This window comes from Stenella coeruleoalba (assembly GCF_951394435.1).
Source record: "Stenella coeruleoalba genome assembly, chromosome: 6".
Classification (NCBI taxonomy): Eukaryota; Metazoa; Chordata; class Mammalia; order Artiodactyla; family Delphinidae; genus Stenella; species Stenella coeruleoalba.
Genome location: NC_137151.1, coordinates 75,151,987 through 75,178,295, shown reverse-complemented (window position 1 = coordinate 75,178,295; position 26,309 = coordinate 75,151,987).

The window sequence follows — 26,309 nt, the reverse complement described above, 5'->3', positions numbered from 1 at the left end:
TAAATATATCTAGAAAATATCTCTATTGGAGAGCTTAAAATTTCATAGAATTATATTTTTATATCTTTTGTGTTTGTGTTTTGTATGGCAGCCAGACCTGACTACGACACTATGTATTTCTATATTAAAGTGTTTCAAAACATTCCCTGGTCATAGGAAAGATTATGAAAAGAATATATTGGTGCTCAATGTTATTTGAAGAGAACTAACCTTATGAAAACAGAAAATTCACCTCACAAGTTCTAATTTACACTGTCACAGCAGCACCTTGTAAACCTTTTAAAATGTATCTAACATCTCCCAATAAAAATCTCACAGGGAACAAGAATACTGTTCAAAGAAACTATATTTTTAAAATAATTCAAAACATTCTTTGTAATAAGAGGTCATTCCATAGTTTCATGTTAAAAATCTAAGCACCCAAAGAATTTAAGGGAAGAGCAGACTTAAGACCTGAACTCCATAGAGATGCACGCAGAGCAGTGATGGTTTTACACCTGCTATAATAGGATCCAATCTTCTGGGGATGTAGGATCCACAGCCATCTGCTCATCAGAAAGGAGTCTTGTGCACAGAGGTTAACTTCTCTACCCCAGTCTTTATGAATTAATTCTACATCAGCATAAAACTTCCTTTTTTATTTCTTTTTTGGCAGCATCACTCTAATGCACAGTCGACTGAGGATGGCAAGAAGCCAAAATATTAGTGAAAAGAAAGAAAATTGAGGCCGCCAGGTTCTTTATATTCACAAACACAAAATTTTCCTTAAAAACAATGATACAGAAGAAAAATTGCCAATATGCACATGAATGAGATTGGGATGGAGGGAAGGAAAGGAGAGGAAAAGGAAGAGGAGAGGAGACTTTCCCTATGAATGTCTGACCCAATTTCTTGGGGAAATTTTAATGTAGTCAGTGCAACATACCCCACAGTTACCAGAGGCTATATATATACCAACTGCCTTGAGGGGTATTATCAAACCATGCAAATGTCCAAAGTCAGCTCTTCCTCTAGCCTTTGTCTTCCTGCTTAACATGTCCTGTTTCTAGAAGTTAGATTATAAATTCACACATGAAAGTTCACATGCTTCAAAAAATAATATGTACTCTTCTAGCTTTTTACCCTTAGCATGTCAATTAATAGTGCATTTAGGAGATCAACTAATTGCCATTGGACAAGGTGAGAGCACTTACTCTGACATCCAAGCTACAAAATAGATCTATTATTTTTTTTATTTTTATTTTTTATTTATTTATTTTATTTTTGGCTGTGTTGGGTCTTCATTTCTGTGCGAGGGCTTTCTCTAGTTGTGGCAAATGGGGGCCACTCTTCATCGCGGTGCACAGGCCTCTCACTATCGCGGCCTCTCTTGTTGCGGAGCACAGGCTCCAGACGCGCAGGCTCAGTAGTTGTGGCTCACGGGCCTAGTTGCTCCGCGGCACGTGGGATCTTCCCAGACCAGGGCGCGAACCCATGTCCCCTGCATTAGCAGGCAGATTCTCAACCACTGTGCCACCAGGGAAGCCCAAAGTAGATATCTTGTTAAAGTATGTGTTAACCAAAACACAGAGCTACAGAGAAAGGGAGCTGATACACATAAGGCTTGAGCTGTCAGAAGGTTATCACTGACCTGTATGGGTTGTTAGTGGCAGGTCCCAGTCCAGAAAGTACCTAAAAAAAAAAAGATTAAGAACCAATAAGCCAAAAAGAAGGGGGAAAGGGGTAGAGAAGGAGGGTGTGTGTGCACATAAGCATACACATGTGTGTGAGGCATGGAGAGACAGAGGGGGGAAATCCATGTCTGTGCCTACAATAGAGACAGTGAACATAAAATGAGGAGCTGGATGTGAAAGACAAATGTCTGTTTTGCAGAGGGGTAGCCCTGATTCTTACTTTCAGAAATAATTTATTATGTGCGTCTGTCACAAATATTCTGGAAAAAAGCCCTAAGCCATAATTTTCACAGAGTAATATTCCAATGGTGGGAGATCTTGGTGAAAACTAAAAGAGCATCAGGTTAATCAATGAAAGGAATAAGGAATTTTACGTATTTTTTTTAAAAGATGGTTCCTCTTGTTAAATTTTCTGTACTAGAAGCTGCAGCATGAATTTGTCCTTGGCATTAGAATACATTACAGCTCATCTCTTCCTAGGAGAACTGTATTCCTGTCCACTGTGCTCAGCAGGGGTAAACTGGGAACAGCTTATCAGATTATACAGTATTACAAGCTGCACTCTGCTCTCATCTGATTGCTTTTCAATCAGAACCTCGCATCTTCTGCCAGATATAAATTATCTTATATAAAAGAGCTTTTGAATACAAAGTCAATGAGGTTTTTTTTTTCTGGAGGTAATGCAATCCTTATTTGATTATGAAACCCAAACTTGCTCACTGTAGTCTGCATGGACAAGTGTATGCCGTGTTTCTGTAATACAAATGATACAAGTACAAAAATATATGACCCTCCTACTGAACAGCAAGATAATCTAATGTAGTTCTGCCCTAAATTGGAATAATGTGCCATAGTGTACTTTTTACCTATTCCAAATCATAGTGTAATTACAAACATAGTTTCTAGCTCAATTCCCAAGAGTGATGGAGAAAATATAATATTGGTGTGTGTATGGGTACATGGAAGGGGAATTGTGTTGGGGAGAGAAAGGAAAAGGGAATGGACAATGGACAACAGAAAATAAAACTTTGCTTCCCTAATCTCCAAGCTGTGGTTGGGAAATATCTCCAAGAGTTTTGAAACTGATTCAGTGGTCAAGTAGCCTGGGTTCAAAATCAGCTCTAGGACTAATTTACTCTGAGGTCTCTGGAAAAATAACTTCACATCTTTAAGACTCAAGATTCTCAGCCATAAAAAATAATAAAGGCTGGATTTTGTTATATCCAGGAATTTTATTATTATTTTCAGATAAACTGCGTATATTGTGTACAAGGCACAACTGTGATCTCTACTTGTTTGCCGTATTTTTAAACACTGGCTAAAATGTAAAATTAAATAGAAAGGACAAATTTAATAAAATTAGATGCCTCAAATCATTTTTGAAAAGCATCAGTTTAATATTCAACAACTACTCATTGAGTGCCTACCATGTGCCAAGCACGGTACAGTACACTAAATTGTAAATAAATGAATAAATGGGTGGTCAGATAAACAGCAAGTGGGAAAGAAGGGAGGCAGGAAGTCAGCTAGTTGCTTAGTTGAATTCTCAGGCCTATAACAAATCACAGTATGGAGAGAAAGTGAGCACTGCATTCATTAGAACAGAGCTTCCCCAAATAAGTATAGCACTGATCAAATATGCTGTAATATGACTTTAGGTGACATACAAAGGAATCATTTTATATTAATAATTATAATATTTACAATAGCCATTAAAATTAGAAGTATTTTATATATTATTGATTATATTATTATATAATCTATTATATATATTATTGATTAAGATAAGGTAACATAAAATAAGTGAGTTGAATTAAGGTCAATTTAAAAAATTACTATATAATACTATAACTGTTAGGTGTAGAAAGCAAAAATCATGAAGATGGCATTAAAATGACTGAACATGAAAAAATATGAGGACAAGATAAACCTCTGATATTTTGCTGCGATTCTCTTGAATTCATAGTCCCTGTTATGGTTCTATGATTTTTTAATTATCAGACTAGAGAAGAGCAGCTCATCTCTAGACCAAGGGATTAAAAATTACACACACACACACACACACACACACACACACACACACACACCATAGGCCAGTGTTCTCTCAACAGATGGACTCTCAGTTATCAAAGTGTGGACAGCGGAGAACCCTAAGAACTTCATGGGGGCAAAATGGTGCTAAAATAAGGGATATGATAAAAACCACCACCATTTATTGAACATCTTCTCTGTGCTATGCTTTGTACTTAACATTATTTCTAATCTTTATAATGACTCTGAGAGCTAGGGTTTGGGTTTTCTTGTTTTCCAACTTTACCTATAAGAAAACTGAGAGTGATAGATTTTAAGATGTTTTCTTAAGATAGCATTGAGGACACAGTAAATGAATTGACTCAATAAATGAATTGAGCTCTTATCACATTGTTAATAAAATAACTTTTAGTTTCTATTAGTGGTATACTTTACTACTTTAAATCAACTGTTTATAAAGAACAACATTTCTGTCTAAAATTTGTGTCTATGAAATAAAGCCAACTTATCAGAGGATATAGAAACATAAGAGCATTTGGCGCTTACAAATGTGAATGGAAGAATGCATGTTCTACCAAAGAGAATATTCTCCCCAGAGATATTTGAGAGGGAAACAGGAAGCTGGAGCAATGAGGCACTGATTTTAGATAACTGGGAAAAGTCCAAGCTCCTTCTTTTTTTTTTTTTTTTTTTTTTTTTTTGCGGTACTCGGGCCTCTCGCTGTTGTGGCCTCTCCCATTGCGGAGCACAGGCTCCGGACGCGCAGGCTCAGCGGCCATGGCTCACAGGCCCAGCAGCTCCGCGGCATGTGGGATCTTCCTGGACCAGGGCACGAATCCGTGTCCCCTGCTTCGGCAGGCGGACTCTCAACCACTGCACCACCAGGGAAGCCCCCAAGCTCCTTCTTGATCTATCAGGCTCTAGACCATGAAGGACATCTATTCACTAGGGTGCCTCAAGCTCAGAAATGACTCCTGAGATTCTGTTTTGGATTTCAGGCTGCTTGTCTATTTTACTTATACTTCTAAAATTACTTGGAACACATGTACTTAATCTAGCAAAAATAATTCTTTAAGCATAATGCAAATAGAATTATTGACAATCTGGTCTACAATACCAGATGATCTTAACCTTAGTAATAGCAGGTAGGAGAGAATACAGGAAAGAAAAAGTGGTCAAGTTTTCCTTTAGATTAATTTTAGACTTTGTTATAGAAGACAAGGCTTATACATTGATCTTAGGTGTGTGAAAAAAAATTTAGGGTAACTTCCATAAGAAGACAAATGGAGCATGTAACTTTCAAATAGCCGAAGGAAGTTTTTCTAAAAGGTGTAAATAAAACACAATTAATCCACAAAAGGCAGACAGAGAAATAAGAAGGAAAAAAGAAAACAGAAACACAAAATAAGATGACATTAATGAGTCCAAGATGAAAGGACTCAATTCCTTAGATAAAGGGACAGAGACTACATGGGGAAGCCCACGTAGACTGGAACTGAGTCTCCACCAGCCTTTAGTCAACATCAACTGGCAGACACGTGAGTGAACAAGCCTGCATATGTTTCTAGCATCTAGCCTTTGAGTCTTCCAGACACCATGAGCAGACATAACTATGTCCACTGTGCCCTATCCAAATTCCTGATCCAGAGGACCCATTTGTATAATAAATGGTGTTTAATGTCACTAAATTTGGGGGAAAAATGTATTATGTAGCCATAGTAATGAAATACACAGACACATACATAAAGAGAAAGTACTAATGATAAAGCAAATGGGTTCAAATATAAAGTATTAATGAAGCCTGGTAAAGGGTATATGGGAGTGATTTTTACTGTTCTTGTGACTTTCTAGGAATCTGAATTTACATCAAAATTTAAAGTTACTGAGAGAGAAAAAGAGACAGAGAAAGAGAGATAAGAGAGACATATAGAGAAGAAATAGAAGGTATAGATAATAGAAAGAAAAGATGTAGCTTGTGTCTGGAATTTTTTTTAATGTAGAAGATACAGGTGCAGGAAGGACAGCATAGGCAAGGTAAATAAAAAGAAATCCGCTTGACATATTAGAGGGAAACAGCAGAATTAAAGACAAAAAAAATCTTAAAAGCAGCCAGAAAGAAAAGTAATTACACAGAAAGGAATGACAATTAAACTGACAGGACGTTTCTAAACAGAAGCAATGGAAGTCAGAGATAATGAAATCGTATCTTCAAAGTGTTGGGGGGAAAAAGCACAAAACACTTAGCTAGACATTTGTACCCAGTTTAAGAATGAGGGAGAGAACTTCCCTGGTTGCGTGGTGGTTAAGAATCCGCCTGCCAATGCAGGTGACACGGGTTCGAGCCCTGGTCTGGGAAGATCCCACATGCCGCGGAGCAACTGGGCCTGTGAGCCACACTACAGAGCCCACGCCACACAACTACTGAAGCCTGCATGCTCTAGGGCCCGCGTGCTACAACTACTGAGCCCGCGTGCTGCAACTACGGAAGCCCGTGCGCCTAGAGCCCATGCTCTCAACAAGAGAAGTCACCGCAATGAGAAGCCTGCGCACCACAACAGAGAGGTAGCTCCTGCTCACCGCAACTAGAGAAAGCCCGCGCGCAGCAACAAAGACCCACCGCAGCCATAAATAAATAAATAAATAAAATTTGGGTTCCCTGTGTTTATTTAAAAAAAAGAATGAGAGAGAAATTAAGTATACCCTTACTAAAGAAAATTCTAAAAGATGTACTTCCAGAAGAAAAATGTTCCCAGACGAAGGTATGAAAGGAATGGTGAACAGAGAAAGTGCTGAGCATGTAGAAGACTGTGGTAGCCATGGTGAAGAACTATACAGCGTCCCTTCCAGAAAAGGGCTGGTTGCTCCAACAGCTGGAGAGCTGTCAGCAGACATCCTTCATCTATCGACCCCTCCAGGTAGGATCCCAGTCAAAGAGAAGCACCTTACTCAAGGACAAAGGGCAGCCCACATCTGATGGTTGGTCAAAGCAGGGATATAGAGGCTTAGCCATTTTGGACAAACTTGGGACAATCCTGGCAGGCTGTTTAACTCCCAGTGGGGTCAACCAAGGCTGTCATTAGAGCTGCACTGCGCCTCAACTGCCCCTTCTTGTCCTTCCTGCTTCCTTTCCCTCCCCGTCCTGCAGGTGTTGATCCTGAGGGCACTTGCTAATAAGGACCCTTCACTCTAAGGGAAGAAGGAGGAAAGGAAGGATGAAAGAAAGGGAGGGAAGGGGAGAGAGAAAAAGAGAGGAAAAGAAAGGAAGGAAGGAAGGAAGGGAGGGAGGGAAGGAGGGAGGGAGGGAGGGAGGGGAAGGAAGGGAGAAAGAAAGGGAGAAAGGGAGGGTGGGAGGGAGGTAGGAAGAAAGAAAGAAACAAGAGAGAGAGGAAGGAAGAAAGACATAGAGAGGAAGAAAGGAAGCAAGGAAGGAAACAGAAATCATATTTAGAAGTGAATGAAAAATAAGAGCACTGCATATCAAAATCTGTGAGATGTAAGCCAAAGTAATAATATGAGGAAGATACTTAGCTTCACTTGTACTTGTTGGAAATCAAGAAAATGTGGACATATATACACTACCAAATGTAAAATAGATAGCTAGTGGGAAGCAGCCACATAGCACTGGGAGATCAGCTCGGTGCTCTGTGACCACCTAGAGGGGTGGGATAGAGAGGGTGGGAGGGAGACGCAAGAGTGAGGAGATATGGGGATATATGTATATGTATAGCTGATTCACTTTATTATAAAGCAGAAACTAACACACCATTGTAAAGCAATTATACTCCAATAAAGATGTTTAAAAAAAGAAAAATGTGAATTAATATTAAAACTCCAATAGCTACTAACAAGAAGTTCCAACAAAAGTAAAAAATGAATTAATAAATATAAAAATAGAAATAAAAATAATACTTTCACCATTATAACCAAAAGCCACCTTTTTAAAAAGGTGAATAAAATAAAATTTTAAAATCTTTGTAGTTATGATCAAAATAATGGCATAAATGCAAAAGGAAATATAACTACAGATATAGAAAATATACTTGAAATAGTAATAAAATACTTTGTACCATCACTTTATTGTAATCAATTTGATCATCTACGCTTGAATAATTGAATGAATACACATTATGAAAATTATTCCAACCCAATAAAGAAATTCTGAATAGGCCAATAATCCTAGAATAAACTATAAAAGTGGTCAAATGTCTGTCACTTAAGAAGGATAACATTCAGATAGTTTTACCAAATCTTCAATAAATAATTACTATATATAAGTTTTCCTTTCCAGAGCATAAAATAAATAGATTTTTAAAGCACTTCTTGAGACATTCTACAAAGGAATCGTTACTGTGATGCTAAGATTGAACAAGATCAAAAAAGAAAAGCTAACTTAAGGACCTCGGTGCAATGTGATAAATTATTAGGAAATTAAATCCAAAAGTGTAGATTAAAAAAAAAAAATCTATCTTGACCATTTGGGTTTTATCCCAGAAATGCCAGGGTGGTTCAACTTAACAAGTCTATTGTTGTAATTCATTATATTATCATATTATGGGGTCCAAAATGTAATCATGAATCATGTAATCATGTCAAGAAAATCATGTCATATACATATATATGAAACTGGAAATGTAATGATAATCATTACAAGCATTCTAATTAAAGTCAAGAATAAAGCATGAATGTCATCTAGCAATCTTGCTTTACAGACTGTACTGGAAGCTGTCAATGCAATAATTTTTAAGAAAAAGACACTGTGAAAAAGAGACAAACATCGTTATTTATGGAGGAAATAACTGATTCTCAGAAGGTCAACTAGGAAATAATTAGCACTAATAAGAGTTCTGTAGGGGGCCAATACAAGATCAAAATGCAAACACTAATAATAGATCTCTAATATACCAGCAATGATCAATTATAAAATAACACAGAAAAGTTGATTCTACTAACAAGACAAAATAAGATACCTAAAAAGATTCTAATAAGAAATATAAAGACATATCACATCGCTTTTATATTTACCTCTTTATTCCATCTAAAATTTATTTTTTAGTATGATATGAAGTTAACATCTAACTTTTCTTTACAATTGGATATCCAGTTGCATCAAAAACATAAATGGATTGATATGTGCAAAACTGTTAAATGGAAAGACTCATAATGTCTTAAATATGTAATGTCTCACCAAATCAATGTAACAACTGACACAATAGCAATTGACCCAAAGAGAAAGATTAACATATTTGAATATAAAAATATGTAACTTCTGTCCAAAACAGGACACAAAAATTTTTTACATAGACAAAGAAAATATTTACTATATATAAAATGCAAAAAATTAAAATCTAAGTATAAAAAGAATTCCTACAAATCAATAAGTAAAAGACAAAAAACCTCAATATATAAAGGGACAAAGAGAGGAACAAGCAATTCTTAGAGGAAAAAACATTAAATAGAAGTTAAGTTTCTGAACCTCACCAGTAATCAGAAAAGTATAAATTAAAACTATGAGGAAATAAAAATTTTCACCCAACCAATTGGCATAAAATAAAATATTAATATGATTTGGCTTTGAGAAGAGTGTTGGGAATGGACATGCTTTGTCAAAATACAAACATGTAATGGCTTTTTGGAGGTGATGTTAGCTGCATATATCAATGCTAAATACATGCATACCTTTTGATACAGTGATTCCAATTTTAGGCATCTATTCTAGAAAAAATAGCCATGAATGTGCTCTATTCCTGTATCATTTGTAACAGTGAAAAACAAGAAAAGTCCTAAAGGGTCACCAATAATGCAATAATTAAATCATAGTAATACCATGAACTGCTTTGCAGGAATTAAAAAGAACGAAGGAAGATCTATACACACTTGTATGTGTGATCTTCAAAATACTTTTAAGTGAAAAAAGCAGTCAACAGAATACTTACAAATGGATCCTACACATGACCTCTGAAAACAATATATTTGTCCATATGCATGCAAATATGTGTAAATGAATAGAAAATAGAATGAAAAAATGTATACCACACTGCTAACAGTGTTTACTTCTGGGGAAGAAAATGGGATTTGGGCAGGGGAAAAAATCCTTAACCCCTTAATTCCTTTTCTCATATTGTTGAAAAATTTAACCAAGGGAATTTATTTATTCGTTGTTCAAGTTTTTTTCAAAAAAGCTTTTTAACTATGTAATACTTGATTTGTGTCCTATTTAGCATATTTTATTGGTACATTTCCCTTTGAGTAACTTCTTCAGCTCAAATGATTTCTTTGAACTATAAAATATACTTCTTCGGGGCTTCCCTGGTGGCGCAGTGGTTGAGAGTCCGCCTGCCGATGCAGGGGACAAGGTTTCGTGCCCCGGTCTGGGAAGATCCCACATGCCGCGGAGCGGCTGGGCCCGTGAGCCATGGCTGCTGAGCCTGCGCGTCCGGAGCCTGTGCTCCTCAACGGGAGAGGCCACAACAGTGAGAGGCCCGCGTACCGAAAAAAAAAAAAAAAAAAAAAAGTACTTCTTCCAAGTAAAGAATACAAGCAAATCCATTTGATTTTTTTTCTTATTTTGGCATTCTTTCACAATGCTAACCCACAAATTAAATTTACCAACTGACTTGAATATCAATCTAATGTTGTGTTTCATAAAGCAAAGAGATAAGCAAAGAATATGGAGCTATTAAATTACAACAGAACCTCAGTTTGATTAAAGATTTGAAAATACTAGTTCTACAATTTCAGTAGTGTGACTGCTATACTGACTTCATTATTTTTTTTCCCCGCTGCGTTGGGTCTTTGTTGCTGGCTTTCCCTAGTTGCGGCGAGCAGGGGCTACTCTTAGTATCGGTGTGTAGGCTTCTCATTGCAGTGGCTCCTCTTGTTGCAGAGCACAGGCTCTAGGCGTGTGGGCTTCAGTACTTGTGGTATACAGGCTCAGTAGTTATGGCTCGTGGGCTCTAGAGCACAGGCTCAGTAGTTGTGGCGCACAGGCTTGGTTGCTCCATGGCATGTGGGATTTTCCCGGACCAGGGCTCAAACCCGTGGCCCCTGCATTGGCAGGCAGATTCTTAACCACTGCGCCACCAGGGAAGCCCCTATACTGACTTTTGAACATCTTAGTAGTCAGTACTTTATAGCAGAAAAGGCTCAGCATTTAAGGTCAGAAGATCTTAATTGTATGAGTTTGAGTACATTAGCTTTCTTTATGTTCTTACCAATTGTACTTCCTAATTGTATTAATATGGGTAAGTTATTCAATATTTCTTATGTTCATTCATTTTATTCTATAAAGTGGGAAGAATAACACTAATATCTCTCCTGACACACTTGATTTGAGGACTAAGTGAGGCCCCATGGTCATCTGTAAAGCACTACTACAAATCTATTATTATATAGTAGTATTTCTTCCAGGTGAAATGGTGTGCAAAGACCAAAACAAAAACACAAAGAACTTTCACTATAGATAGATTATAATCATTCTAAAATGCAACATTTGTGCTGCTCCTTGTAATACTATATAAAAGAAATAGTCATCCTGTCTGGTTTTGCTTCTATTACTACTTGCTAATGTGTAAAAAAGTGTTAAACACAACGCACATTATTTAGTGTTCTTTCTAAATGAGATCTGTTGTACTTAAAGAGAATTCAGAGAATTTACAAGATATTCTTAAAATTACCCTCGTTCAGTAGTGTACCACATCACAGCACAAGGGGGCAGTATTTCTTTTTTAAAAATCCCTTTGTCAAATGCATAATGTATGTAATTCACTGAGGTGGTGCCACGGAACATCTTTTAATAATATGTCAAGATTAAAACAATTTAGCATCCATGTCAACTGTAACACGTAGCCATGAGGAAAAAAAATCATAGTACTGGGACTTCCCTGGTGGCACAGTGGTTAAGAATCCGCCTGCCAATGCAGGGGGACACGGGTTTTAGCCCTGGTCGGGGAAGATCCCACATGCCACGGAGCAACTAAGCCTGTGCACCACAACTACTGAGCCAGCGCTTTAGAGCCCACGAGCCACAACTACTGAGCCCATGTGCCACAACTACTGAAGCCCACATGCCTAGAGCCCATGCTCCGCAACAAGAGAAGTCACTGCAATGAGAAGCCCGCACCCTGCAATGAAGAGTAGCCCCTGCTCGCTGCAACTAGAGAAAGTCCACGCGCAGCAACGAAGACCCAACGTAGCCAAAAATAAATAAATAAATTTATTTTTTTTAAAAATCATAGGGCTTCCCTGGTGGCACAGTGGTTGAGAGTCCGCCTGCCGATGCAGGGGACACGGGTTCGTGCCCCTGTCTGAGAAGATCCCACATGCCGCGGAGCGGCTTGGCCCGTGAGCCATGGCCGCTGAGCCTGCGCGTCTGGAGCCTGTGCTCCGCAACGGGAGTACCACAAAAACAAACAAACAAAAAATCATAGTACTACATTTCCGGAAATACTTGAATAATTCCTAAAACAAAAAGTTCGTGGGTTAACACAGGTGTAGAGATGAAGTGTCTGCCAACCAGAGTAGAAAGAACAGATGTGTAGTTCTAGTCCCAGCCACTCAAGCTGCCTTTATTCTAGAAGCAGATTAGAGAGCACATTGCTGTTTTAGCAGCAGCAGCAATTAGTAGGTGCAAAAGAAACAAAATCAAGTGTTACTTATCACCCTAATATGGTCCATTTGGGAAATATCAAGTAAACTAAATGGCTTTTTCCATGGAAACACATAGCAAGAATTATTACAAAGAATTCTCTACCCCATGCTTAAAGAATTGACTTATATGAACTTCAGTTTAATATATACAAGTAGCAAAGATATATAGTCCAGGGCTTCTTTTTATGGTGGGGTCTAATGGCTTTTTATTCATGGGTCAAGTCATAGGTCAATAGGAATAACCTTCCTAATGGGCTGAAAAAGTAAAACATAACACTACAGCATGGGATGAAACTACTAATGGGCTGAAATGATTCTAAATATAGGTCAAATGGCAGAGGAGACCAGCCTCCTCAAGGCCCGTGGTGTTATTAACATCGGTGGAGTACTCACAGGCCAGGCTATCTTAAACTTCAGTTAGTTCATTTAATCTTCACATCAAGACTGGTACAGGTACTTAGGTTAAATAAATAGCAAGGAGTGGGCTGGAGCCAAAATTAAACCCAGAAGGTCTAAGTCCAGAGCCTGTGCACTTAATCTGCATAATACACTGCTTTTCACAAGGCTGAGTTCTGAACTAGCATTCAGGCTGCCTGAATTTCAGTCTTCCACTGACACTGCACCTGTGATACTGGGCCTCCCCCGACCCACCACCACTAACCACCCACTACCTGTCACCTCCATAAATAAAGGAACTAGACTAGGTAATGTACAAGGCTTTTCTTTGGCTCATAATTCATGACAACGTTATGAAAGCAGCTATTAAGTTGATGCAAAATGTAGGATCTTGTATTTTTGGTGCCTGCCTTCTGGGATCACTGATAGCAGCAAAGAAAATTTGTTTTTCTAATTTCTCAGTCAAGGGCAAATGATGTTACCAGTTTACTTGTTTAAATAAATTTATGGCTATCTCTTATCTACTCTTTATCTGTAAACAGGTTTTGACACAGAGGGCTATATGTGAACACTGTATATCTATAATTAAATGAGGACTGGGGGGTACTCACATCAAGAATGTAAAAAGGGCACCAAATATCGAAGTTCTGGCCAGTAAATACAAACTTCACCTACTATACTTCACAACTCTGACTTTACCTGGCTCCAGTCCTTCCACTGGGATTTAAACAATGTGACAGCTTTGAGAAGCTAAGCATAACATAACAGAAATCACATGAGCTTTAAAGATCTACTGACTGCAATTGCTGAACTTTTCATTAAAATTCCCAGAAATGTAATGCAAAACACGGAGATCCTATTAGGTAACCTTAAAATCATTTTAAGAGGTCTCTAGATATTCTAATAGAATATCAATTCAGCATTCAATTACGCTATTTCACAATCATCATAAATATTAAAATTGTTTCTTAAAAGCATAATTTCAAACTGGCCATTTTTATAAATTGAAGGAAATACGTCTTTTAAAGCATTTTTCAACTGTGAGTATCTTAAGTCCTTTGAGATTTTCAAAGATGAAGTCAATTTATTTCTGCTATATTCTTGTTCAGGCTGATGTTGCCAGAGGCTTATTGGAAAAAAATATTATTTTCAAATATAAAAAATTTAGAGCTCAAGTGAATATCAAAACTGCTAAATTTTCAGATTTGAAAAAAAATGCCAGAAGCTAAAAAATCCAGAGAGTAGCTTTCTAATAAAATTTAAAATCTTTAGTATTTAGTACTTTATTTATTAAACAGCAATATCATCCTTGGAGACTTTATGATTCCTGATTCATGAATTAATTTTGTCTTTTTCCCCCATAATGTGTGTGCTGTGGAGACAACTATAAATTTGGGGGAATAAGCATCATTAAAGCTGAATAATACTCCCTTTCTATCTTCTTAATAATTCATTTGTTGGGACTTTCCTGGTGGTGCAGTCATTAAGAATCTGCCTGCTAATACAGGGGACATGGGTTCGAGCCCTGGCCCAGGAAGATCCCGCTTGCCGCAGAGCAACTAAGCCTGCGAGCCACAACTACTGAGCCTACGCTCTAGAGACTGCAAGCCACAACTACTGAGCCCACGTGACACAACTACTGAGGCCTGCGTGCCTAGAGCCTGTGCTCCGCAACAAGAGAAGCCACAACGAGAAGCCTGCCCACCGCAACAAAGAGTAGCCCCTGCTCACCACAATTAGAAAACCTGCACAGCAATGAAGACCCAACGCAGCCAAAAATTAATTAATTCTTTAAAAAAATTCATTTCTTGTTGTCTGGTACCCACACAAATCAGGAACTCAGTTCCTGACAGTTCTGAGGACTAAAAACATTCTTTCAGAGGCTATGCATTGCTGATAGAAATTTTGCCATTCAGCTTACGTTGTATTTTCCTACCTGGAAGTAAAGAAGTTGGCGTGGTATCTATAACATAAAAACTGAAAGAACTTTATATCATTACCATTATAATCTTGTGATAATCCTACAAATGTTTGGGATAGTGAACATAATTCTAATTATCTTAAAGACTTACATATGAATCAATGTATTTTTAAGAGTAATAGAGAACAAAAATAATAGTCAAAACTTTCATAGAATTCTTCTTTGAAATCCACTCAAGTCTAATAATTCTCAAAAGGCACATTAGATCAGACCAAAAAGCTTCTTCCAGAGTCGTAAAGTAAACTAGAAAACAGGATTTCGGACAGTAATAACATAATGAGCAAACCAGCTCTATTTGTGCCAGAATTAATTGAAAAAGTTGTTTGGATTGATTCTTGATTTAAGCTACATTTAAACAAAAAAAGCAAAACTATATCTAGTCAAGAGTACTCAACTTTAACAAACTTCAAAAGCCATTTTGAATTTTATTACCTTACTCTCAATCTGTAGATTATTGCTATATTTTTTCTTAAGCTGCCATGTTTAAGAGGAGAAGAGGAAACTACCATTTATTATGTTCCAGTAAAGTGTCTTTAGAAACTGTGAATTATCTTATTTAACCCTTGTAATTTCTCTGGAAAGAATACAATATTTTCCAGAGAGTGCAGCCAAGGACCTTCAGATTTGAAAATAATGATGCTATGCTATTTATCAATATGCCCAAAAAGACTGACCTGGGAGCAACAGTCTTTCCACAGCATATTTCTAATCTCTTTATGTGGAAAAATGGTTGAACTAAGTGATTAATTTGGACTTTAGAAGCCACAGGATTGGCCCTCAAGAGCTGGCCGTTCAACAAATGTGTATTGAGGGCTCACAGAGGCCTTGGCTGGAACTGAGTCCCTGATTTTAAAGGGCTGAAAACTTAGGACTTGTATAGAGAGTTACTTAAGAGCTAAGCACTAATTTATGTTTCCATAAAAATCTGCTCTTGTGCTCTTTCTAACCCAAACTTCTCCCAAGTGCCTTGTTAATATAGGTAACTAGAACAAATCCCAGCAATGCTTCTGGTCTTTGATGACATCTACTAGATCTCTTACATACCAATATGAAGGGCCCTCTTTTTGAGCATGGTGCTATGCTTTAATGATTGCAGCAGCTCTTGGACCTCTTCCCCAGTTACAGGATAGCAGGATCCAGTTATATGAAACCTAGCCTAGCCTTTCTGGACTAACTGCAAGAAGGCTTATGCTGCTGCTGGTACTACACAATGTGGAGATTACATGTAATGATGACTCTGTGGTACCATTTGAGGGATACCAGAATAGGTCCCTTTCCAGTTCCCAAAGAACTCCTGGATTTGCTTTTAACAGTGCTTGCAACTGCAGTCATAGTCATTCTTTCACCAGATCCAGAACAGAGATGCCCAATACATGGAAGATGTGTGCCTACTCGTTTCCCCTGTGTAAGAGCAGGCATCAATTATTAATCACAACATCTCTTCAGCACCCTGGGGTGCTTCCCAAAACAGCATTACGATCCATCTACTGAAGAAGGCTCACAGGCACATCCCTCTTTTAGAGACTGTTTCTAGGTGCCACCTACCTAGCAGTCCTGGCTGAAAAAGCCCTCTTAAAATCCAAATATCTAAATTCAAAAGGGAATTGCCATGGTAGATTCCAATAGATTCTGTTGCCAATTAGAGTAAGAGGTTTTTGTTCCAGCTGACCCTGGACCAGCACACACAATAAGCAGAGACCTGAAATGCACTCCCAGACCAGGTCTACTGCCTTCCTCAGGCATCTAGAACTCCAATTTAACTTACTCCTAATTCAGGAGCTTGATGTGAAGACTGGTCCTGGGGCAACTGGGGGTGGGGGGCAAAGGTCAACCTGAGAACAAATTCCAGTGAGCACAATGGAATTCAGCACAAGGAGCAGCAGACCCCACTTGTAAAAGGCAAAGAAAGAAATCTCCTTTGCTATAGAAATTAGGCAATGAATTGTAAACAGTCCCCACCCTCATTCCACCCTACCCTCGAGGCAAGAAAACCTCTAATCCATCTATATAAAAATGTTAAAATTGTAAAATTTCTTCTTTACTTTGTTTAGGACTAAAATTTTGATTAGAAAGCCATGAGATTTTTGCAGAACCACTTGCAATTCCCCCTAATAGAAATCTCCACATAAGGAAAGGCAAACAAAAAAACAGCGTATGAAAATCTGCAGTAAATGAAAATCCAAATTTGCCATTTTGATCACCTCTCCTAATCTTTCCTCCATACTCTCTGCTCCAGCAACATTGTACTCCTTGTTGTGCTTTGAAAATAACAGGACTTCCCTGGTGGTGCAGTGGTTAAGAATCCGCCTGCCAATGCAGGGGACATGGGTTCAAGCCCTGGTCCGGGAAGATTCCCACATGCAGCGGAGCAACTAAGCCCGTGCGCCACAACTACTGAAGCCCGCGCGCGCGTCTAGAGCCCATGCTCCGCAATAAGAGAAGCCACTGCAATGAGAAGCCCGCGCATTGCAACGAAAAGTAGCCCCCGCTCGCTGAAACTAGAGAAAGCTCGCGCAAAGCAACGAAGACCCAACATAGCCAAAAATAAATAAATACATGTATCAAAAAAAAAGAAAAAGAAAAGAAAAGAAACCTTCCTGCTAGGGGGCTTTGCACTCTGGGTGTTCCTCTGCAAGCCAGCTCTCTCTCCAGCTATCCACATGGCCCACTGCTTCACCTCCTTTCTGCCTTTGCTCAAATATATCACCTTCTCAAAGAAGCTTTTTAAAATTGTAATCTATTTGCCAATTGCAGCCCCACCTGGCACCCACAATTCCCCCCTACTCTGCTCTATTTTTTCATGGTATTTATCATGTTATATTAAACTATAAGATTTATTTGTTTACAATTGTGCAGAAAATTGTTCACATAGAACATCTGATGTTTGTCTTCAAAAGGGCCTGCTTAGGGGGCTGGTTTTTGGCTGGGCCTGGGAAGTTGGATTTTAGAATGTTCCCTATTTTACTTACTGATAAGTTTGGTTGCCTAGGCTACAGGCAAACCTCAGAGACATTGCGAGTTAAGTTCCAGACCACAGCAATAAAGTAAGTATCACAAAAAAGTGAGTCACAAGAATATTTTGGTTTGCCAGTGCATACAAAAGTTATGTTTACACTATACTGTACTCTATTAAGTGTGCAATAGCATTATGTCTAAAGAAAAGTGCATACTTTAAGAATTTCTTATTGCTAAAAATGCTAACCATTATCTAAGCCTTCAGCAAGCTATAATCTTTTTGCAATAAAAGCATCAAAGATTACTGACCACAGATCACCATAATAAATATAATAATGAAAAAGTCTGAAATAGTGGATATTTACCAAAATGCGACACAGAGACATGAACTGAACAAATATTGTTGGGAAAATGAGGCTAATAGACTTGTTCCACACAAGGTTGCCACAAACCTTCAATTTGTAAAACACACAATATCTGCAAAGAGCAATAAAGTGAAGCACAATGAAACAAGGTCTGCCTATATTTGTGAAAACAGCATGATTTACAATGAAACACCTTCTTTCCTTCTGGGAGTCTGGAATTTTGGCAATATGCAGCTGGTTTCATAGACAGAGAATGCCTATATGACTGGCCCCTAATTAAAACTCTGGACTCTAAGTCTCAAGCAGGCTTCCCTGAGCAGAAACAATGCCATTGCACACGTGTTGTTTCATTTGATCGCTGGAAGAAGCAAGTTTTCTGTGACATACCAACCCCCGGGTGAGAGAACTTTGGAAGGCTGTGCCTGGACCCCTCCAGACTCTGCCTGATGAGTCTTTCCCCCTACAGAGGGGGGAAAGAGCTATGAGTACAACTACCTCTGAGTCCAGTGAGTCTTCCCAGCAAGTCACCAAACATGTGAATGATCATGTGACCTTCAAAAAATTATGTTCACTGTTGATCATATGTCCTCTCCCACTAGAATATAAGCTCCCCAAGGCCAGGGATTTAAAAATCCCTTCAGCTCATTGATATATCGTATATCAGTATAAGACCTCTTTAGCACACTAATACATGCCCGGTGCCTAGAACAATGCCTGCCACATAATGGGTATTCAGTAAATACTTGTTGAATGAATGAGGGATAAAGCAAATGTGGTCCTATGAAACAGATTTTTTAAATAACTAAAATATCAATTTATATTGTCAAAGATCTTTAAGAGAACATTGCATCTATAAAGAGAGAACACTCTGCTTGCTATCAGGAAAAACCACTTTTCTATGAAAGGAAGGAGCTGAATTACAAACATTATGTGGACAGCAAACAGCAGACTGCATACTGCAGAAATATCACAATGTGAATAACACTCAAGAAATTCTCCTCAAACTCAGAAGAAAAGGATAAGGAGGTAAACATAGTAAGTGAAAATGAATTTAAATGAATTTAAATTATAAACACCCAAGGAGGAGAAATCAAGTTACCTACACTACATACAGGAGGCTTGCAATAAGTAATTGTTGAATGAATTGAATGAAATAGGAATCATATTGGTATCAATATAACCTTTTCAAATATAAAAATAATTGAAGCATTTTAGGAAAAAGATAGTGACATAATAATTCAACAGACAGTGAGAGATCATATTTAAGGGCAACAAAAAGACATTCCCAGATATCCCTTAATACAGAAAATATAACAAATATTAACTTTTCCTAAAACATTCACTCAAGGAAATAATCCTGGTGACTAAAATCAAACAAATAACAAATTCAAGCAGCAAAATAACCAGCACCATATGAAATCATAAAATTAAAAAATAAGCTTTTCTATTAAATTAAGAATCAAGATAGGGATTTAGTTATCACAACTTTATTTAATAGAGTTTTGGTCACGCTTTCCCTTAACTTTGTGGGTTCTGCGACAAGAGAACAAAATGAGGCCCATGTACCATATGACTTAAATAACTAGAAGTTAAAAATCAAGCTATTAATGGACATATATACACTACCAAATGTAAAATAGATAGCTAGTGGGAAGCAGCCACATAGCACAGGGAGATCAGCTCAGTGCTTTGTGACCACCTAGAGGGGTGGGGTAGGGACGGTGGGAGGGAGACGCAAGAGGGAGGAGATATGGGGATATATGTTTATGTATAGCTGATTCACTTTGTTATAAAGCAGAAACTAACACACCATTGTAAAGCATTTATACTCCAATAAAGATGTTTTTTAAAAAAATCAAGCTATCAGAACACAGTCAGTATATAAAAATCTATTGCTTTCCTATAATCATAACAAACTACCAGAAAGAGAAATTAAGAAAACAATCCCATTTACAATTGCATCAAAAAGAATTAAATGCCTAGGAATAAATTTAACCAAGGAGGTGAAAGAGCTATATTCTGAAAACTATGAGTCATTGTTGAAAGAAACTGAAGGAGACAAATAAATGGAAAGACATATCATGCTCATGGATTGCAAGAATATTGTTAAGATGCCCATACTACCCAAAGCAATCTACAGATTCAATGCAATCCCTACCAAAATTCTAATGGCATTTTTCACAGAAATAGAACAAATAATCCTAAAATTTGTATGAAACCACACAAGATCCCAAATAGCCAAAGCAATCTTGAGAAAGAAAAACAAAGCTGAAAGCATCACTCTCTGATTTCAAACTGTATTAGAAAGCTGAAGTAATCAAAACAGCATGGTATAAGCATAAAAACAGACACATAGATCAATGGAACAGAATAGAGAACCCAGAAATAAACCCATCCATATATAATCAACTAATTCATGACAATAAAGAAGCCAAGCATACACAATGGAGAAAGGACAGTCTCTTCACTAATGGTGTTCGGAAAAACTGGACAGCCAAATGCAAAAGAATGAAACTGGACCACTATCCTATACCATACACAAAAATTAACTCAAAATGGATTAAAGACTTGAATGTTAAGGACCTGAAATCATAAACTCCTAGAAGAAAATATAGGCAGTAAGCTCCTTGACATCAGTCTTGGCAATGATTTTTTTGGATTTGACACCAAAAGCAAAGGCAAAAATGTAAACAAGTGGGACTACATCAAACTAAAAAGCCTTCTTCACATTAAGGAAACCATTAACACAATGAAAAGGTAATCTACTGAATAGGAGAAAAAAATTGCGAATCATGTATCTGATAAGGGGTTAATATCTAAAATATATAAAGAATTCCTAAAAACTGAATAGCAAAAAGAAACAATGCCATTAAAAAGTGGGCAGAGAAGGCTTCCCTGGTGGCGCAGTGGTTGAGAGTCCGCCTGCCAATGCAGCGGACACGGGTTCGTGCCCCGGTCCGGGAAGGTCCCACTTGCCGCGGAGCGTCTAGGCCCGTGAGCCATGGCCGCTGAGTCTGCGCGTCCGGAGCCTGTGCTCCGCAATGGGAGAGGCCACAACAGTGAGAGGCCCGCGTACCGCAAAAAAAAAAAAAAAAAAAGTGTTTAGAGAGATCTTAATAAACATTTTTCCAAATGAGACATATAGATGGTCAACGGGTACATGAAAACATGCTCAGCATCGCTAATCATCAGAGAAATGCAAATCAAAACCACAATGATATAGCACCTCACACCTGTTAGAATAGCTATCATCAAACAGACAAGAAATAACAAGCGTTGGCAAGGATGTGGAGATACAGGCACACTTGTACACTCTTGGTGGGAATGTAAATTGGTGTAGCCACCATGGAAAACAGTATGAAGGTTCCCCAAAAATTAACAATGGAACTACCATATGATCCAGCAATTCTACTTCTGAGTATTTATCTGAAGAAAATTAAAACACTAACTTGAAAAGATATATGCACCTCCATGTTCACTGCAGCATTGTTTACCATAGCCAAGATATGGAAACAAGTGTCCATAGATGGATGAATGGATACAGAAAATGCATTTTATATATATATATATATATATATATATATATATATATATACACACACACACACACACACACACACACATATATACACAATGGTGTATATACATTCAGCCTTAAAAAAGAAGGAAATCTTGCCATCTGTGACAGCATGGATAGACCTTCAGGGCATTATGTTAAGTGAAATAAGTCAGACAGAAAAAAGACAAATACCATATGATCTCACTTATATATGGAATCAAAAAAAACCCCAAAAAAACCCAAGCTCATACATACAGAGAACAGACTGGTGGTTGCCAGAGGAAGGGGGTGGGACAAATGAGAAAAGAGGGTCAAAAGGCACAAAATTCCGTTTATAAAATAAATAAGTCACAGATATGTAATGGACAGCATGGTGACTATAGTTAACAATACTGTACTGCATATTTGAAAGTTACTAAGAGAGTAGATCTTAAAACTTATCACAATTTTTTTATAACTATCGTGAACTAAGAATGCTGCCTGCCATATCAGTAAACAAAGGCAGACATCCAGCCATCACATTACAGCTGCCCTCACCTCCAGCAGTGAGCCCTGAGGGAACTCAGGACAGAAACAAAGAATGCCGCCATCTAGCAGTCAACTGCTGCAGCCACCGCCCCCCCTTATCCTGAGGAGACTCTGGATAAGAAAACATAGGATACAGGCCCCAGGTAGCTAAGGTGCATATCAAAGGAATGATTTCAGTGAACCTAGACTCTCACATCTTCCCATACATAGAAAAGTGCTAAATTCCCTAACTTGAGATATCAGATTTTCTTTTATTAACAGTTATTTTTTGACAGTTCCAGCTACCTGGGGTTTTTTTTTGGTAAAAACTCTTATATATCCTGGCTTCTCCCCCACCCCTTCCTCTTCAGAGCAGTCTCTCAGAATTATCTGAGATGCCGTGTCCTGGGCTTAACTTCTCAGTTTTGTCCACTGAATAACAAACATAACTCTCAACTTTTAGGTTGTGCATTTTTTTTTCTGTCGACACTATATATGGTGACAATGATAACTAGACCTATTGTGGTGATCATTTCCCAATGTATAAAAATATAAAATCATTATGTCATACATCTGAAACTAATACGTTATATGTCAATGATATCTCAATAAAAAAAACATTTTTAATAAAAAAATAAAAATCAGGCTAAAAAGCTGTCAATTAAAATTTGTTCTATCCCGTAACTTGACATAGGTGTGTGAGGTCACTGTCTTAGGATGCTTCTGACAGGGACAGAGTAAAGGGACAAAGTAGGTGATTAAATAGTTAATCCCACTAAGGGATCATACGTAAAGAAAAAAGTATTGGAGACCCCTGTAAGTTAATTATCACTCAAGAAAGCAGGTTTGCTTAACCACAAAACCAAGAAGGCTTGCTTAGCAATAAAATCATGCAACAGAAACGTGAGACACGCGCCAAAACAATAAAACAATGGTGGAATGAGACCTACATCCTGCGCAGTGAGCTAAGTAAGTTAATGATTGCTAGGACATGCCCCTCTACGCACACTAAAAACAAAAATATACAGAAAAGGTGACTTTATACTGAAACCTAATATGACTTACCATACTTTAGTATATGTTACTGCCTTTTTCCTCATTTCCACTGTGCCATGACAGGCCCAGTTTGACCATGTACAGACAAGAAAACTCCCCTGCCCAATGTGGAGGAGGAACTGATGATGGAAGCTTGACATGTACCCAAGAATGAGGAATAAGGTGATCTTCTACTCCCCACTTTTCCTTTGATTATAAAACTGTAGCCCACTATGTTCTTGGGGCAGCACCCTCTTGCCTTCCCGCGTGTAAACCTCACAAGCGTCCTATTCTAATAAATCACTTCTTATCTATCACTCTGCCTCTCACTGAATTCTTTCTGTGCTGAGACATAAAGAACCAGAGCTCCTCAGAGCCCTCCGAGATGCATTTCTGCGGTTTCACTTCCCACACAGCATTAGAGTCCATGTATTGAAGGAGACACATGGGTGCATCCATAATCTAGAATCTGTTTCTTGGTTCCACCCATCCACTTACCAGCCCTGATTTCAAAAAATTTTTCAACTATGTAAAGCAATGATTTTGTATAACTTAAAAGTCATCAAGGGCTTCCCTGATGGCGCAGTGGTTGAGAGTCCGCCTGCCGATGCAAGGGACGCGGGTTCGTGCCCCGGTCCGGGACGATCCCACATGCCCCGGAGCGGCTGGGCCGTGAGCCGTGGCCGCTGAGCCTGCGCGTCCGGAGCCTGTGCTCCTCAACGGGAGAGGCCACAACAGTGAGAGGCCCGCATACCGCAAAAAACAAAAGTCATCAAAATATCAAAGACAGCTAGATTTTTATATTAGTGCACCTATCTTAGTATTCTGTCGATGGGATGGAGACATATGAGTAGAAAATAAAAATATACACAATTTATAAATCATTATAGATTTATTCCATAAATCCATTCTCTTAGTTCATTTCAAAGAAATCACAAATTATATTGTTATGGTCAAGACTTTCACATAATTTGTATTCTATTGATAGTAACACAAAGTGGACAACCTTCCTTGACTCACTGTAAATTTCAGATAATTTTTTTCACAATTTCAATTTTGAGAAACTTCATTTTGCCATGACAGTAGCAACTGGAAATGTAAATAAAAATCTTAAACCAATGTTTGGATTCAGAAATGTCCATAAAGTCCCTATATTATGTTCCAATATTATAATGGGTTACATATTATAAATTATCATTACAGAAAATATTACAAAATATTTATTTTCATGTCAGTTTATGATACTTATATTGCAATTTTCACCATCATTAAAACAACATCAGATCCACAGAGTAATGTAAAGAATTGTATTCGTTTTCATACATTATATTCATATTTACATATATACAAAATTTAGAGTAATAAGAATTGTTTAATATTGCAAAATATTTCTCAGTTGCCAAGTGTATCTGTGGCAAAGGTTGTGCTAATCTATAAGCACCTCCAGAACTGTGAGTAGAACATGAAGAAAAGCAAGAAAACAGATGCTTACAAAATCCTATTCTATCCATGCTATTATGACAGAAAGGATTTTTTTGAGTTAATGAATATGTCTTTTCTATGACCCAAGCACTTACATGGTTCAAAGATTCCTTGCATTTCAAAACAGAGCCCATCACCAATGTCGGCAGAGGCACAATCCACAAACATTCACACTGGCACAATCTCCAAAATATTTTATTGGTTTTTGTTTCAAGGACACTGGGAAAGAGCTGGGGAGAAGCATTTCTTTTGGATCCTGAACAGTGTTAGTCAGAAAAGTGGATGTTTAAGGTTACAGGCTGTACTATATCAGGATTGAGTATACAATCTCAAACGGCAGTGACACTCATAAGCTCTTTAATAAATTTATTTTTGTATTTTCCTGAGATATGTGGAGCCCTATAAAGTACGAATTTCAATCAGAGGGCCTCCTTGTCAGTGCTAACCAATGTATCCAGTCTTCAAAACATATAAGTTATAAATTTTGGAAAGAAGAAAGTATAACTCTGAATGTCTTCACCTGATTGTCTACAAAATACAATTGTACTGGTAAAAAGGCTATGGGAACTAATTTTATCAATAACCTGTCCAGTTATAAACATGTTTTGAAAAGCACTACATAAATACTAACATCAACAAAAAATAAGAAAAATACATGCCGCTAAGACAACGAAAAGCTGTTAAGACAATGAAACCTCCCTAAACACATGTGAATAATATGAAGAGACTTATGTGAACAAAACTATAAAACACCACTAAAAGAGGACTTAAATGAATGGAGAAATAAACCATGATCTTAAATAGTGTACTAGATCATTATATTTTCAACTTGGTTAAGCTAGAGCTATGTTCCCAGATGCCTCATCTCTGTACGGTCCTGAGTTAGAATTGGCCAAAGGAAATATTTGAATGGGAATTGGGAGGTAGAAGTGAAGCAGCAGCTATTGCTAATAATGGTTATTTGCAGTGACAGATACAGTGGTTTGAGTTCCAGCTTGTCCTCCCTCTCTTTTGTTCCATGTCCAGCACTTCTTCCTGACTGCTGTCCATGCTAACCAACATGGGTTCCAGCCCATTACCAGACACCATCAAATTCTCCCCTCCCTGGATGTACATGTTGCCCCTTCCACCAAGAGGTGGAATTTGTTTCTCCTTCCCTTGAAACTAGGCTAGACTTGTGACTTGACTTGACTAATAGAATGCAGTAGAAGTGAAACTGTGCAGCCCTGAGCCCAGGTTTTAAGGCACCTGCGGCTTCCACCTTTGCACTCTTAGAAGCATGCTGCCATACTGGAAGGAAGTCCAAGCTATCTACCTGGTGTGAAAGGCGACGTGGAGAAGACCTGAGGCATCCAAGCAACAGGGAGCACTAAGTTTCCAAACATGTGAGAGACTTTCTCAGACTTTCTAGCCCAGTTGCAGCAGATCTCCTAGTTGAATAGGACAATGTAAAAAACCTCAACCTATACTACATGGAACAGAAGAACTGCCCAACTCAACTTAATTGACCTACCAAATTGTGAGAAATATTGTTCCTGTTTCAAAGCACTAAGTTTTATGGTGGCTTGTTGCACAGCAATAGGTAACTGAGACAGAGGGGGAAACTTACACTGCAAAGATGACAGTGTTATTCTTTTCTCCTCACCTCCTTCGGGCCTTAATAAAAGCATCTTAAGGTC